Below are 13,623 nucleotides of genomic sequence, written 5' to 3'. Positions count from 1 at the left end.
CAAACTCTTTTACTAAACTTAGATCAATAGCCAATATATTTAAAAAAATACTATACCTAAAAATGAATCTTAGAAAATGTGTTACTTCTATCCCAAACAAGGATTGTTATCATGAAAATTGAAGTAATTTGTGTCATTAGAATTAATAAAACCAACATAAGCTTTCCAATTCTTTATTGAACCATTAAATTTGAACTTGACAGAAAAGGGGCACTAAAAGATATAGAGTATATATTGCTTGTTTGTTACAAAATTTTAGACAACATTGAAAAAATTAACTTAATTTGTAAAAATGTTTAAACAAAATAAGAAGTTTATTACTTTATCATACATATTACATTATTTTGATTAAGTATAAAATGAGGTTATGGAGTGTACAATTAAATCTTAAACAAAGAAGGACATATATGAGCCGGCCGAGGGTTTCAAATCCTAAGCCCAAGCCCTGCCCAACCTTAGAGTGAGCCTAACCACTTCGATCCGCTATCCGTGGACTGAATAATGACCCCTACTTATAGAGATGGTAGCTAATCAATTGGCAAAAAGAGGACATAGTTATATCAACTAATGTATATGGTTTTGTAATTTTCCGTTGGATGGCTCTGATGTGTGTGGTATTAGCCATAACTCTGTGGTTGATCAAAATGATCATCACACCGAGCAAAAACCAGAAAATGGTCAATACACCCATGCTATGACAGCTGCTATGCTCCAATAGTCACAAAGGTATAAGCAACACAACGACAAGCATATTCCTTGTTCTTATCTGCTGAGTCATCTTCAGGGGTCCTTGCCCTAGGGTTTTCTGTATATCTCTTGTGTATATATATACACCTTTCACCTCAATTGTAAATGACAAGAGCCGCAGCCTTTCATTGTCAGATACGTTGATTGTAACCCATTATCAATATTAATAGAAATATAGACATTGCTTTTCTCAATACCTATAGACCTTTTTCCTTCTCAGTATGAATTCTATCATGGTATCATGAGCCATTAACACCACACGGTACCTTTTTTCTGTTGCCCTCTCTACTCTACTGCCATGGCAATCCCACCCTTCAATAACCCTTTCTCTGATTCTCATCATCCCACTTCTGACCTTGCCCTCCACACCTACACTCCACCCATCTCTAACCACCCTGTTTCCAGCCTTCTTCCTATTAAACTAACCCGTGACAACTATCTTTTGTGGAAAGAATTCTTCCTCCCTATTCTTCAGACCTCTAATTTGCTTGGCCTCATCAATGGTACTGACTCGTGCCCAACCCAATACATCCCTAATCCTGAAAACCCTATTCGCACCATTGTTAATCCCGATTTTCATCACTGGTTTAAAAAGGATCAGACTTGTAAGATCTGGATCCACTCTTCACTCTCTGAAAGCATCCTTCCCTATATAGTCTACTCATCTACCTCTCGAGACCTCTGGCTCACTCTTGAATAGAGGTTTGCTGCCATCACAAGATCCCACCTTTTACAGCTCAAAGCTTGTATTCAAAATCTCAAAAAAGGGTCTCTACCCATGCTAGACTATCTTCAGCTTATCAAACACACTGCTGGTGCTCCTCTTAACCCTACAAATTTCATTGCTTATGTTCTCAATGGCCTCCCTGCTGAGTATGATGCCTTCGCTACCCCCATTAGGGTTTTTTCTGACCCTGTAGACCCAGAAGAACTCCATGGCCTCCTAACTTAGTGAGGAAATGGCTCTTGACCAACGTGCCTCTCTCAACAATGACTCCTCAGCTCATGCATTTCACAACTCCTCCCAAACCAACAACAAAGCTTTCTCCTTTACCACAAACTCTCACCCATCTTCCTCCACCAACAGAAACTCCAACAAACCTTTCCAATCCTCCAACAACTCCTCATCCTCATCTTCTTTTCGCCCTCCATATCACCCCTCCAATTATGTCAACTCTCGCATCAAATGCCAAATTTGCAACAAACCCGGTCATACCGCTATTACTTGCCGCAATCGTCACAACCACTCATATCAAGGTCATGCACCTTCCCCTCGTCCCACCTCTTATTCTCCCACAACCCATAATCCTATTGCCTCTTACACCTCATATCCCTCAAGTCATCCCTTCCATACATCCACATGGTATGCTGATACAAGAGCTACAAACCACATCACTCATGACTTATCTACAATCTCAATGCCATCTGATTATACTGGTTCTGAAAAGGTAATAGTGGCTAATGGGCAGACTATTGACATACACCACTCTGGTAAGTCCATTCTCTATTCTCCTTCCTCTAAGTTTTCTCACAAAAACATTCTGCACACACCACATGCCACTCATAATCTTCTCTCTGTTCACAAGTTTGTTAATGACAATAACTGTCATCTCATATTCACTCCCTCTGCATGTTTTGTAAAAGACAATCTCACAGGCAAAATCCTTTTCGGGGCCATATTGAAGGTGGCTTATATCCTATTCACCTCTCTTCTCACAAGACATCACCTTCCTGTCTCATGATCACTGCTTCTCCATCTCTTCGGCATCAAAGGACTGGCCATCCTTCTACTCAAATATTGCAACAAATCATCTCCAAAAACAATCTTCTAGTTTTAGGCAAATTTAAGGATCTATCTTTTTGTAATTCTTGTCCGTTGGGCAAGCAAACTAAGCTTCCTTTCTCTCTACCTCATGTATTTCACGTTCTCCTCTGGAATTAATTCATACAAACCTTTGGAGACCATCTCCTACTCCATTTTTTTTTTTTGTGGTTTTCATTATTACATCATTTTTATTGATGACTATTCTAAATATTGCTGGCTTTATCCTTTACTCACCAAGTCTGCTGCTCTCATTGCTTTTATACAGTTCAAAATACACGCTGAAAAGTTACTTGACCACAAAATTCGCACTTTAAGATGTGACAATGGTGGTGAATTCACCAACATTGCCTTTCAACAATTTCTCATTGCTAATGGTATAAACCAACAGTTTTGCTGCCCTCACACTCCTGAGAAAAATGGCTTAGCTGAGAGAAAACATCGCCACATCATTGAGCTCACAAGAACTTTGTTTGCTCAATCTAATCTTCCATTAAACTATTGGGTTGAGATTGCTCAAACCTCGGTCTATCTAATTAATAGAATGCCGAATAGAGCTCTTCACTTTATTTCTTCCCTACAGCAATTATTTCATTGTACCCCCAGATTATACATTTTTAAAAGCGTATGGGTGCATATGTTATCCCTGGTTAAGACCTTACTCAAAGCACAAATTGGCTTTCCGCAGCCATCCTTGTGGCTTCATTGGGCATGGCACTCAACACAAGGGATATAGATGTCTTGATGTTAAGACTAGATGAATTTATACTTCTCGCCATGTGACTTTTGATAAACACTCATTTCCATTTCATCAATCACCACCCACAGCTGCCCCATCTTTGACTCCCTCATATCCTCTTTATACCCCTACTTTACCTTTACCCCAACCTACTTTACAAACAGACCCCACGCCTCCTACCTCCCATCTACCTAATCCCCTTATGCCTCCAATATCATCCCCAACTTTATCCCCAACCACAAATTCCCTACCTTCACCCTTTTTCCCTTCCTCCTCCACAAATATCACTCTCCCCATTAATCTTTCTTTATCCATCCCACTCAACATTTCCCCCCCAACCCCAGTACGTTCCCCTCCTCCCTCATTACCTTCTATCACTCATAATCTTCATCCTATGCAAACACGTTCAAAATCTGGCATTACAAAGCCTCGGATTTTCACCACAAACCACCCATTTCCCACTACTCTTGCCTCCATTCCCACAATTCTTACCCCCACCACATTTGCTCAAGCCTCAAAAATTCCAAATGGTTGCAAACTATGCAAGAAGAAATCTCAGCTCTCCACACAACAAACACGTGGACTCTTGTCCCACCAAGTCCTACTCACAATGCTATTGGTTGCAAATGGGTATTTCGAGTAAAATACAAGGTTGATGGCACTCTTGACAGATTTAAAACTAGACTTGTTGCCAAAGGTTTCCACTAATAGCCGGGCTTGAATTTCACTGAAACCTTCAGTCCTGTGGCAAAACCAACAACCATTCGACTCATACTATCCCTTGTTATGCAACATGATTGGCCCATAACTCAGTTTTGACGTGTCCAATGCATTCCTTCATGGCACCCTTCATGAGGACGTCTATATGCAACAACCTCCAGGTTTTGTTCAACCCCTCATATGTGTATAAGTTAAACAAATCCCTATATGGCTTAAAACAGGCCCCTCGTGCCTGGTATGAGGAATTGTATCACTCTCTTTTATCTATTGGCTTTATTTCTTCTAAGGCAGACCCATCTCTCTTTGTTAAGGCTGACCATTATTTGACGTTTATTTTGGTTTATGTGGATGACATAATCATCACTGGCACATCTTCTATCTCCTACCAAGCTCTCATCTCCCAGCTCAGTGCCAAATTCTCAATGAAGAATCTAGGTCCATTACACTATTTTTTGGGTATTCAGGTTCAGCATGTTGAAATATAATCTGTTCTTTGATTTCTCGATTCACTGATTTCTCGATTCACTGATTTGTTTTGTTCTGCCTGATTTCTTAGAGCAGAAGTAATTTTCTATTTTCTGTTCTGTCTATTTTAAATGATGTAATGAGAACCATTAGATCATAGTCTAGGTGGATTCTCTAGCTTAGATTTGGTATGACACGTGTAAGCACCTAATAGGGTGATAGTTGTAATTCTGTTAGAAGAGAATCACATTTCTCTCTACGTCAGTCACACTATGTAAGCGGCAGATTGTAAGAATTCAGTAGAACAGTGCCTTCCTCATTTTTCTCTTCATTCTCTCTAGCTAAAATCTCCAGAAAATACATCTCTTCCTAATCGGAAAATACATATACTAACGGCGAATTCTAACATGGTATCGCGAGCCAGGTTCGATTGCTTGAGCTGGGAGTGAATCTGTGATTGAATCGGAGAAATTGGGTTTTGTTTGAGCTAGAACTTGAGCTCATCTGAAGATCGCGATTTCTCAAATCCAATGTCTAATATGGCAGGATCGAGTACCTCTGAGCTGCGAACTCCAATTTTCAATGGAGAAAATTATGAGTTCTGGAGTATCAGAATGAAAACTATTCTGAAATCTCATGGTTTATGGGATCTGGTTGAGAATGGGTTAAGTGACCTAGATCTGAAGAAGGAGAAAGAGGAGGCTGTAGACACTGAGAAGTCTATGATGGTGATGATGAAGGATGCTCGTGCACTTGGACTGATCCAAAGCGCTGTTTGGATCAACTATTTCCAAGGATTGTGAATGAGAAACTTGAAGGGGCGTGGGATATTCAGCTGGAATTGGAGGAGATAAACAAGTACGAAATGTCAAATTGCAAGGGCTACGTAGGGAATTTGAATATACCCGCATGAAGGATAGTGAATCTTTATCTGTATATCTGGTTAGGTTGTTTGATATAGTAAATCATATGAAGAGTTATGGTGAGGAACTATCTAGAGAGAGAATTGTCCAGAAACTATTGTTTAGTTTACCTAAATCTTATGATTCTATCTGCTCTGTAATTGAACACTCTAAGGACCTTGAAACACTTGAGGTTCAAGAGGTTGTTGCTTCAGCGAAGAGCTTTGAGCTCAGATTGGATAGACACACTGAGAATTTCTGAAAAGGCCTTCACTAGTCAATGTTGGTAGAAAAAACCTTGACCCTAGTCTGAATGTTGGTAGAAAAACCTTGAAAATGGAATTGCTTCTGCAGATCAAATATCTCAGAAAAATTGGAAATCCAACGATGGAAACAAAATGGCCTGCAAACATTGTGACAGATTTCATTATGGAAAATGTTGGTATGAAGGAAAACCTAAATGCCATGGTTGTGGGAAGCCTGGACATATGATCAGAGATTGCTATGGACACAAGAATGTGCAGAGAGTGAATTATGCAAATCAGGAGGAAGATTGTGGCACTTTGTTTTATGTGTGTAATGCTGCAACTGATGTGAAGGTAAATCACTCTTGGTATATTGACAGTGGTTGTAGTAACCACATGACAGGAGATGAGGGACTTTTGGTCAATATTCAAAGGAATTTGAGCTCTAAGGTGAAGATGGGAACTGGAGAAGTGGTCCCAGTTCTGGAAAAGGAGTTTGGTGATAAAAACTAAGTTATGCAAGAAGCACATTCATGAAGTAATGCTTGTACCTGGCCTTGAAGAAAATCTGCTTAGTGTTGGGCAAATGATGGAACATGGCTATCACCTTGTGTTTGGAGGAAATGAGGTGAGTGTTTATGACAATCAGTCACTAGAAAATCTGATTGTGAAGGTGCAGATGACAAATAACAGATGCTTTCCATTGACAATGATGCCTGCGAGTGAGTTGGTTCTAAAAGCAAGTGTCACCCATTGCTTGCAGACATGGCATAAAAGGCTAGGGCATTTAAATGAAAGAAGTATAAAATTGCTTGAGAATCAAGGGATGGTTCATGGCTTACCTCACTTGGAGCAGAAGTCAGTTGTATGTGATGGTTGTATGCTTGGAAAACAGCATAGGGATTCTTTCCCTTTGGAATCCACTTGGAGAGCTTCAAACCCTTTGGAATTGGTTCACACAGACATCTGTGGACCAATGAAAACAGAATCATTATCTGGAAAGCAGGTACTTTCTCATTTACAGATGATTTTACTAGAATGTCATGGGTGTACTTCATCAGAAATAAGTCAAGTGCATTGGAATGTTTTAGAAAATTCAAAGCTATGACTGAGCTGCAAAGTGGGTATAAGATAAAAGGCTTGAGAAGTGACAGGGGTGGAGAGTTTCTATCTGGAGAATTCAACAAGTTTTGTGAGGAATCTGGTATTCAAAGGCAGCTAACTATGGCATATTCTCCACAGCAAAATGGAGTGGCCGAGAGGAAGAACAGGACAGTAGTGGAAATGGCCAAGTCCATGTTGCATGAGAAAGGTGTTCCCTATGAGTTTTGGGCAGAAGCTGTAAATACAGCAGTCTATTTGCTAAATAGATGTCCTACCAAGGCTCTTAACAAGATAACACCATTTGAAGCTTATACTGGCAGAAAACCAGGAATTGCCCATTTAAAAATATTTGGATCACCTTGTCATGTGCTTATTCCTTCAGCATTGAGGCATAAGTTTGAAGAAAACAGTCACAAGTGTATTTTTGTAGGCTATGGTCTCTGTGAAAAGGGATATAGGCTGTTTGATCCAAGTACTAGGAAGATAATTCTGTCCAGAGATGTGCAATTTGATGAAAATGGCTTATGGAAGTGGGAAAATACAAATGAAGAAGAGATGGTAGTCCCTTTGCCTACTGAGAATCAAAGCTGTGAACCAAGTCAAAGCTTGGATACATCACTGCAAATGAATGAAGAAGTCACATTACGAGCTGAACCAAGTCAAAGCTTGGATACACAAACTCAAATAGTTGAAGATACCACTCTGCAAGATGAAGGCATAGGTGAAAGTTCTCATTTCTTTGATCACACACCAAAGAAATGGAGAAGTGTAAGTGAAATCATGGCTGAATGTAATGTGTGTATTGTGGAACCTGAAAATTATGAAGATGCAACTCAAGATGAGTCATGGAGAAAGGCAATGGAAGCTGAACTGGAAATGATAGAAAAAAATGACACTTGGGAACTTGTCGAGAGACCATTTGCTAAACCCGTGATTGGTGTTAAGTGGGTCTACAAGACTAAACTGAACCTAGATGGTACTGTGCAGAAAAACAAGGCTCGTTTAGTGGCTAAAGGCTACTCACAAAAGCCCGGTATTGATTACAATGAGACTTTTGCCCCTGTGGCAAGGCTAGACACCATTAGGACTTTGATTGCTCTTGCAGCACAAAAGGAATGGAACCTATTTCAACTGGATGTGAAGTCTGCCTTTCTCAATGGCATTCTAAAGGAGGAAGTTTATGTTGAACAACCTTGATGAGTCGATTTTATATTATATATTTAACCCCATTCTTAGTATATTTTGGTTAATATTTTGGAAGAATTTTGATACTTTGAATTATATTTCTAATATAGGTCTTCCAACTTCCTCTGGAGCAAAACATAATCAAATGGACGAATTTTGGAGTAATTCCAGTTGGAGGACTTTCGTGAGTCACTTAGCTTGATCGTGTCAGAATTTCAGACTTTTCCACCAAGCGATGATTTCCTGGCGAATAAATAAAGGAGCAGTGCGCTATGCTGGAATAGTGACGTTTTGGGCTTTTATTGCGATTTTAGAGCCCAAGATGACCTCGGATGGGTTCGTGGCCTTCTGGAGAAGTGTTCGGAATATTTTTATCTTTAAAACGAGCTATCTTGGGCCAGATTTGGAGGAGATTTGAGACCAAAACGTGGCTGGACAGATTTGGGCAGATTCTCCTAATCCAATTTGGACTTTATTTCCTAGTCTTATTTTATTTTAACTTAGTTTCCTTGTGGGGATTGGGTAGCTAGGTTTTAGGAGGTATTTAAGCTTCTTTTCACAGCAATTTAGAGATCTCCTTTTAGAACTTCTTTTTGGCTTTTGGAGCAATTGCTAGGGTTTTGGATTTTCGCTACTTTCAGGTGTTTTCATTCTTACTCATTCGAATGATATTTTCTTGGATTTCAATTATGATTATGTGTAACTAATTCCCTTTGCTAGGGCGAGGCCGTAAGCCTTAGCATGAATATGTAGTTTTATTAATTTGCTTATGAATGGATGCATGTTTGCTTTGAATTATTAATCACTGTGTTTAAAACTATCTATCTATTTTAATGATTGATCACCATTAGGATATGTAGACAAGTAATTTGATGCAATTTCTGTTGGAACATCACCCTGAAATTGAGGAGGGCTTCTTGTGATTAGTAATTGTAAGTTCACTTAAGGCGAACATCACGCTCTTAAGGGTTGCATGGTTTTTCAAAGGGTTTTCACAAAGCTTAATGAGTCTTGCATGTTTATATTTGATCTGAACATCACAGACGGATTGCATGTTAGATATACGTTTTGCTTGAACATCACAAGGAAAACATGCATTAGGAAAACCTAACCTTCAAAGCATATATGTGGAAATTCATAAGTAATTGATAGAATTGCATAGGATTGCGACGGTGTTGGCTAAACCCTAGTTTTCTCTAAATTGTTAGTCTTTAAAAAGAAATCATTTTTCTTCTTTGCTGTTATTATTTCCCAACTTTCAGATTTCTTTTACTGTTAGTTTAATCTTTTCAAATTCATAAACTTCAAATCTTTGATAAAATCTATATTAGTTATTAATTAAGAGTTAGTTAATTACAGATTAGTCAAACAATCTTTGGGGACAACGACCTTGCATGAGCATTTATACTACAATTACCTTGTATTCTTGCAAGTATTTTCAGTGATTTTAACCCTGTTTACGCAGGTACTAAAAATCTATCAAACCTCAAGGATATGTACAAGAGAGCAAGGAAACCAAGGTGTACAGGTTGAACAAGGCTCTATATGGACTGAAACAAGCCCCAAGGGCCTGGTATGATGAAATAGATGCCTATTTCAACACTGCAGGTTTTAAGAAGAGCTTAAGTGAAGCTACTCTCTATATCAAAACAAGTGACACCTCAGGTATTATCATTGTCTCACTCTATGTAGATGACATTATATATACTGGAAGCTGTCCTAAAATGCTTGAAGAGTTTAAACAAGATATGATGCAACACTATGAGATGACAGACTTGGGTATGTTGCACCATTTTCTTGGCATGGGAGTGGAACAAACTGATAAGCATATTTTCATTCATCAAAAGAAATATGCCATGAAAATTCTTGAGAAGTTTGGAATGAGAGACTGCAAGTCAGTGGCAATTCCATTAGTGGTGAATGAGAAATTGTGTAGAGAAGATGGAAGTGAAGCAGCAGATGAAAATGAATTGAGCAGATTGTAGGGAGTCTGCTTTATCTGACTGCCTACAAGACCAGATGTCATGTTTGCATCTAGCTTGCTTGCTAGGTTTATGCACAATCCCTCAAAGAAACACATGGGAACTGCTAAAAGGGTGCTGAGATACATACAAGGCACATTAGATTTTGGAATTGAGTTTGCAAAGGGGAAAACAGCTACTCTAATTGGGTATTGTGACTGGCTGGGAGTGAGGATGATATGAGGAGCACCTCAGGATATGCCTTCACACTAGGCTCAGGCATGTTCTCTTGGGCTTCCATCAAGCAAAACACAGTTGCTTTATCTACAGCCGAAGCTGAGTATGTGAGCGCTGCAGAAGCAACTTCACAAGCTAAGTGGCTCAGATTTGTGCTTGAAGATTTTGGTGAAGAACAGGTAGAAGGGACTCCAATTCTATGTGACAACACCTCTGCAATTGCAATGGCAAGGAATCCAGTTCATCACCAAAAGACAAGACACATCAGCAGGAAATTTCATTTTATAAGGGAAGCCATTCAAGCAAAAGAAATCGAACTGGTGTACTGCAAGACAGAAGATCAGATAGCAGACATTTTGACTAAGGCTCTGCCTAAGGATCGGTTTGTGAGGTTGAGAAGCTTGCTTGGAGTGAAATCAGCTAAAGGATTAGAAGGGAGTGTTGAAATATAATCCGATTCACTGATTTCTCGATTCTTTGATTTGTTACATTACTGATTTGTTCTGTGCCTGATTTCTTAGAGCAGAAGTAATTTTCTATTTTCTGTTCTGTCTATTTTAAATGATGTAATGAGAACCATTAGATCATAGTCTAGGTGGATTCTCTAGCTTAGATTTGGTATGACACGTGTAAGCACCTAATAGGGTGACAGTTGTAATTCTGTTAGAAGAGAATCACATTTCTCTCTACGTCAGTCACACTATGTAAGCGGCAGATTGTAAGAATTCAATAGAACAGTGCCTTCCTCATTTTTCTCTTCATTCTCTCTAGCTAAAATCTCCAGAAAATACATCTCTTCCTAATCGGAAAATACATATACTAACGGCGAATTCTAACACAGCACACTGCCAATACAATGTTTGTCTCCTAGCAGAAGTATAGATGCGATCTCCTTACTCGATTCTCCATGTTGGACTGTAAACCATGCTCAACACCTTCTTCCTCTCAAAAATTAGACAATACAAGTGGTCAAATAGTCTCTGATCCTTTCGCATATAAATCTCTCTTTGGCGCCTTACAGTATCTTACATGGACCAGGCCAGAAATTCTTACATGGACCAGGCCAGAAATTACGTTCTCAGTCAATCAAGTGTGCCAGCATATGCACACTCCTTGTACTCCGCATTTGTTAGCCGTGAAGAGAATCTTGAGATATCTAAAAGGCACACCAGCTCATGGCTTGCTCCTTCGCAACGGAAATCTGAACCTCACAGCCTATTCTGACACAGACTAGGCTGGTTGTCCCATTGACCGGTGCTCTACCACCGGCTATTGTATTTTTTTTGGACAAAACTTGGTGTCTTGGAGCTCAGAGAAACAAGCCTTTGTCGCTAGATCTTCAACTAAAAATGAATATCGTTCCTTAGCTTACACAACCACTGAAATTTTCTAGATTTGCTCTCTCCTCAAAGAAATTCATTTTTACCTTGATAAACATCCTCTCATCCTCAGTGACAATACCAGTGCCATTGCCCTAGCCTCGAACCCCATCTTTCATGCAAGAACCAAACACATCAAAATTGATTATCATTACATCTGTGACCTTGTTACCAACAACATTATCTCTATCTCTCATATCTCCGCCCAACCTCAATTAGCAGACCTCTTCACAAAGAGCCTTCCTAAGCCATCTTCACCAACTTTCAGTCCAAGCTCACTGCTCCAAACCCGCAGTTGAACTTGTAGGGATATTAGCCATAACTCTAGGGTTGATCAAAATTATCATCACACCCAGCAAAAATAAAAAAATGGTCAACACACCCATGCTATGCCAGCTGCTATGCTCCAACGGTCACAAAGGCATAAGCAACACAAGGACAAGCATATTCCTTGTTCTTATCTGCTGAGTCATCCTCAAGGGTCCTTTCTCTAGAGTTTTCTGTATAGTCTCTTGTGTATATATATACACCTTTTACCTCAATTGTAAATGACAAGAGTCGTAGCCTTTCATTGTTTGATACATTGATTGTAACCCATTATCAATATTAATAGAAATTTAGACATTGCTTTTCTCAATACTTATAGACCTTTTTCCTTCTCAGTATGAATTCTATCATGTGGTATTAAAATCCCAAGGGAATGCAACTTATAACGTATTTTTGTTTGAAAAAAAAAATATGTATTGTTTGTGTATTGTATGTACTCACATAATTTCATGAATAATACACGTTTCAAATAGTTTGCAATAATACACATATGATTCACACATTTTATTCATATTTGTCACTTATTATTTTATCCCTGAACTTCAACTCAATTCACATTTTGTCCTTAAATTTGCAAAGTGGCTGATGTAGTCCCTCAACTCACTTTCGTTAGCACCATTGGTCATGCTATCATAATCTATTACATTTTATGTCAAAATGGTCATTTTAGGTAGTTTTCCCTTTTTGGGATTTTTAGGAGCAATGGATCCTAAACTTATCTTGATTTACATTTTAGTTCTCCAACTCGAATATTCGCTTCGTAGTCTGCTTCATCCTCTCGTCCCATCTCTCGTACCATAAGTAACACCAGCATCAATGGAGAACAAAGCGAAGGTCCAAATCCCCAATGCACCAACTACTCCCCCTTTTCCCTTGTCCTCAAACTTCATTTAAAGATCCCTTTTTTCCCTCTGAAAAATTGGCTTCGTTAGCAATATGGAGGGGAGGGTGGCTTGCCGTTGGGTTTGGTGGGTGCTGGTAGTTCATTGTTGCTGCTTATTATCACAATTGGACTTGGTAAAACGACTTAGAGGTTACCAAGGACCCATGCATAGCACTGAATAGGGAGCCGCCGAATACACCAGCTACGCCTAACATGTGAAAGTTCAATTTTTCCGTGATTGTAACAAGTTTGGGAGGGAAGTTAGGGGAAATAAAAACTAAATAAAATGATCATTTTTTCCTTATATTTGACGGAAAATGTAACAATATTATGACAACCTGGCAAATGGTGTGAGAGAAAGTGAAGTTGAGGATTATCAAACCTAATATTCGAGGTGAAAGACCAAAATTTAAAAGCCCAAAATTTACTAAATGATATACATACGTAGAAGGAAAACCAATCCTTGTTAATGAAGAAATGCCCAAAATATAGTATGATTTAGGGATGTAGTGTGCTGGCAGAGGCAGGTGGCAGGCAGCTGTGGACCGCTGGAAATTTGGGTATTAATTCTACCTTCATTCTTCTTCAGAACACAGTCCAAGTAAGTCGTTGATAATGGAGGAAGGAAAAAATAATAAAAAAGAAACTCTGTTCGATGTTCGCTCCCCCAATATTCACAAGGCGGAGAATGCGGAGCCAGACAAAGACAGTGGTGAAATGACACTCTTCCCCTTCTCCCTTACCATAATTCCAAGGCAATGCCGGCCGAGGGACGGCAGTATCACTCTTGTTTCCACATTTCTTTTCACCATCTGCATCATCACCAGATTCGCTACATTCCCAATGCCCTCCTTCATTGATTTTCACCATTGCTATGTCACCTTCTAGGTGCTACCGTCTACTCCAA

The 13,623-nt window shown here is 39.2% G+C and overlaps 1 long non-coding RNA gene across 1 annotated transcript; it reads left to right on the top strand.

Annotated features, from left to right (window-relative positions):
• Nucleotides 1-404: 404 nt before the first annotated feature.
• LOC148920828 (uncharacterized) lies at nt 405-2,724 on the top strand. Its single transcript, XR_016122331.1, has 2 exons — nt 405-2,238; nt 2,392-2,724. It is a non-coding gene; the product is annotated as an uncharacterized LOC148920828 (long non-coding RNA).
• Nucleotides 2,725-13,623: the final 10,899 nt, after the last annotated feature.

The sequence above is a fragment of the Prunus mume genome, linkage group LG1, assembly GCF_029339155.1.
Source record: "Prunus mume cultivar Tortuosa linkage group LG1, ASM2933915v1, whole genome shotgun sequence".
Lineage (NCBI taxonomy): Eukaryota > Viridiplantae > Streptophyta > Magnoliopsida > Rosales > Rosaceae > Prunus > Prunus mume.
The sequence above is the reverse complement of the archived record's forward strand: the minus strand, read 5'-3'. Positions and strand labels throughout refer to the sequence as shown.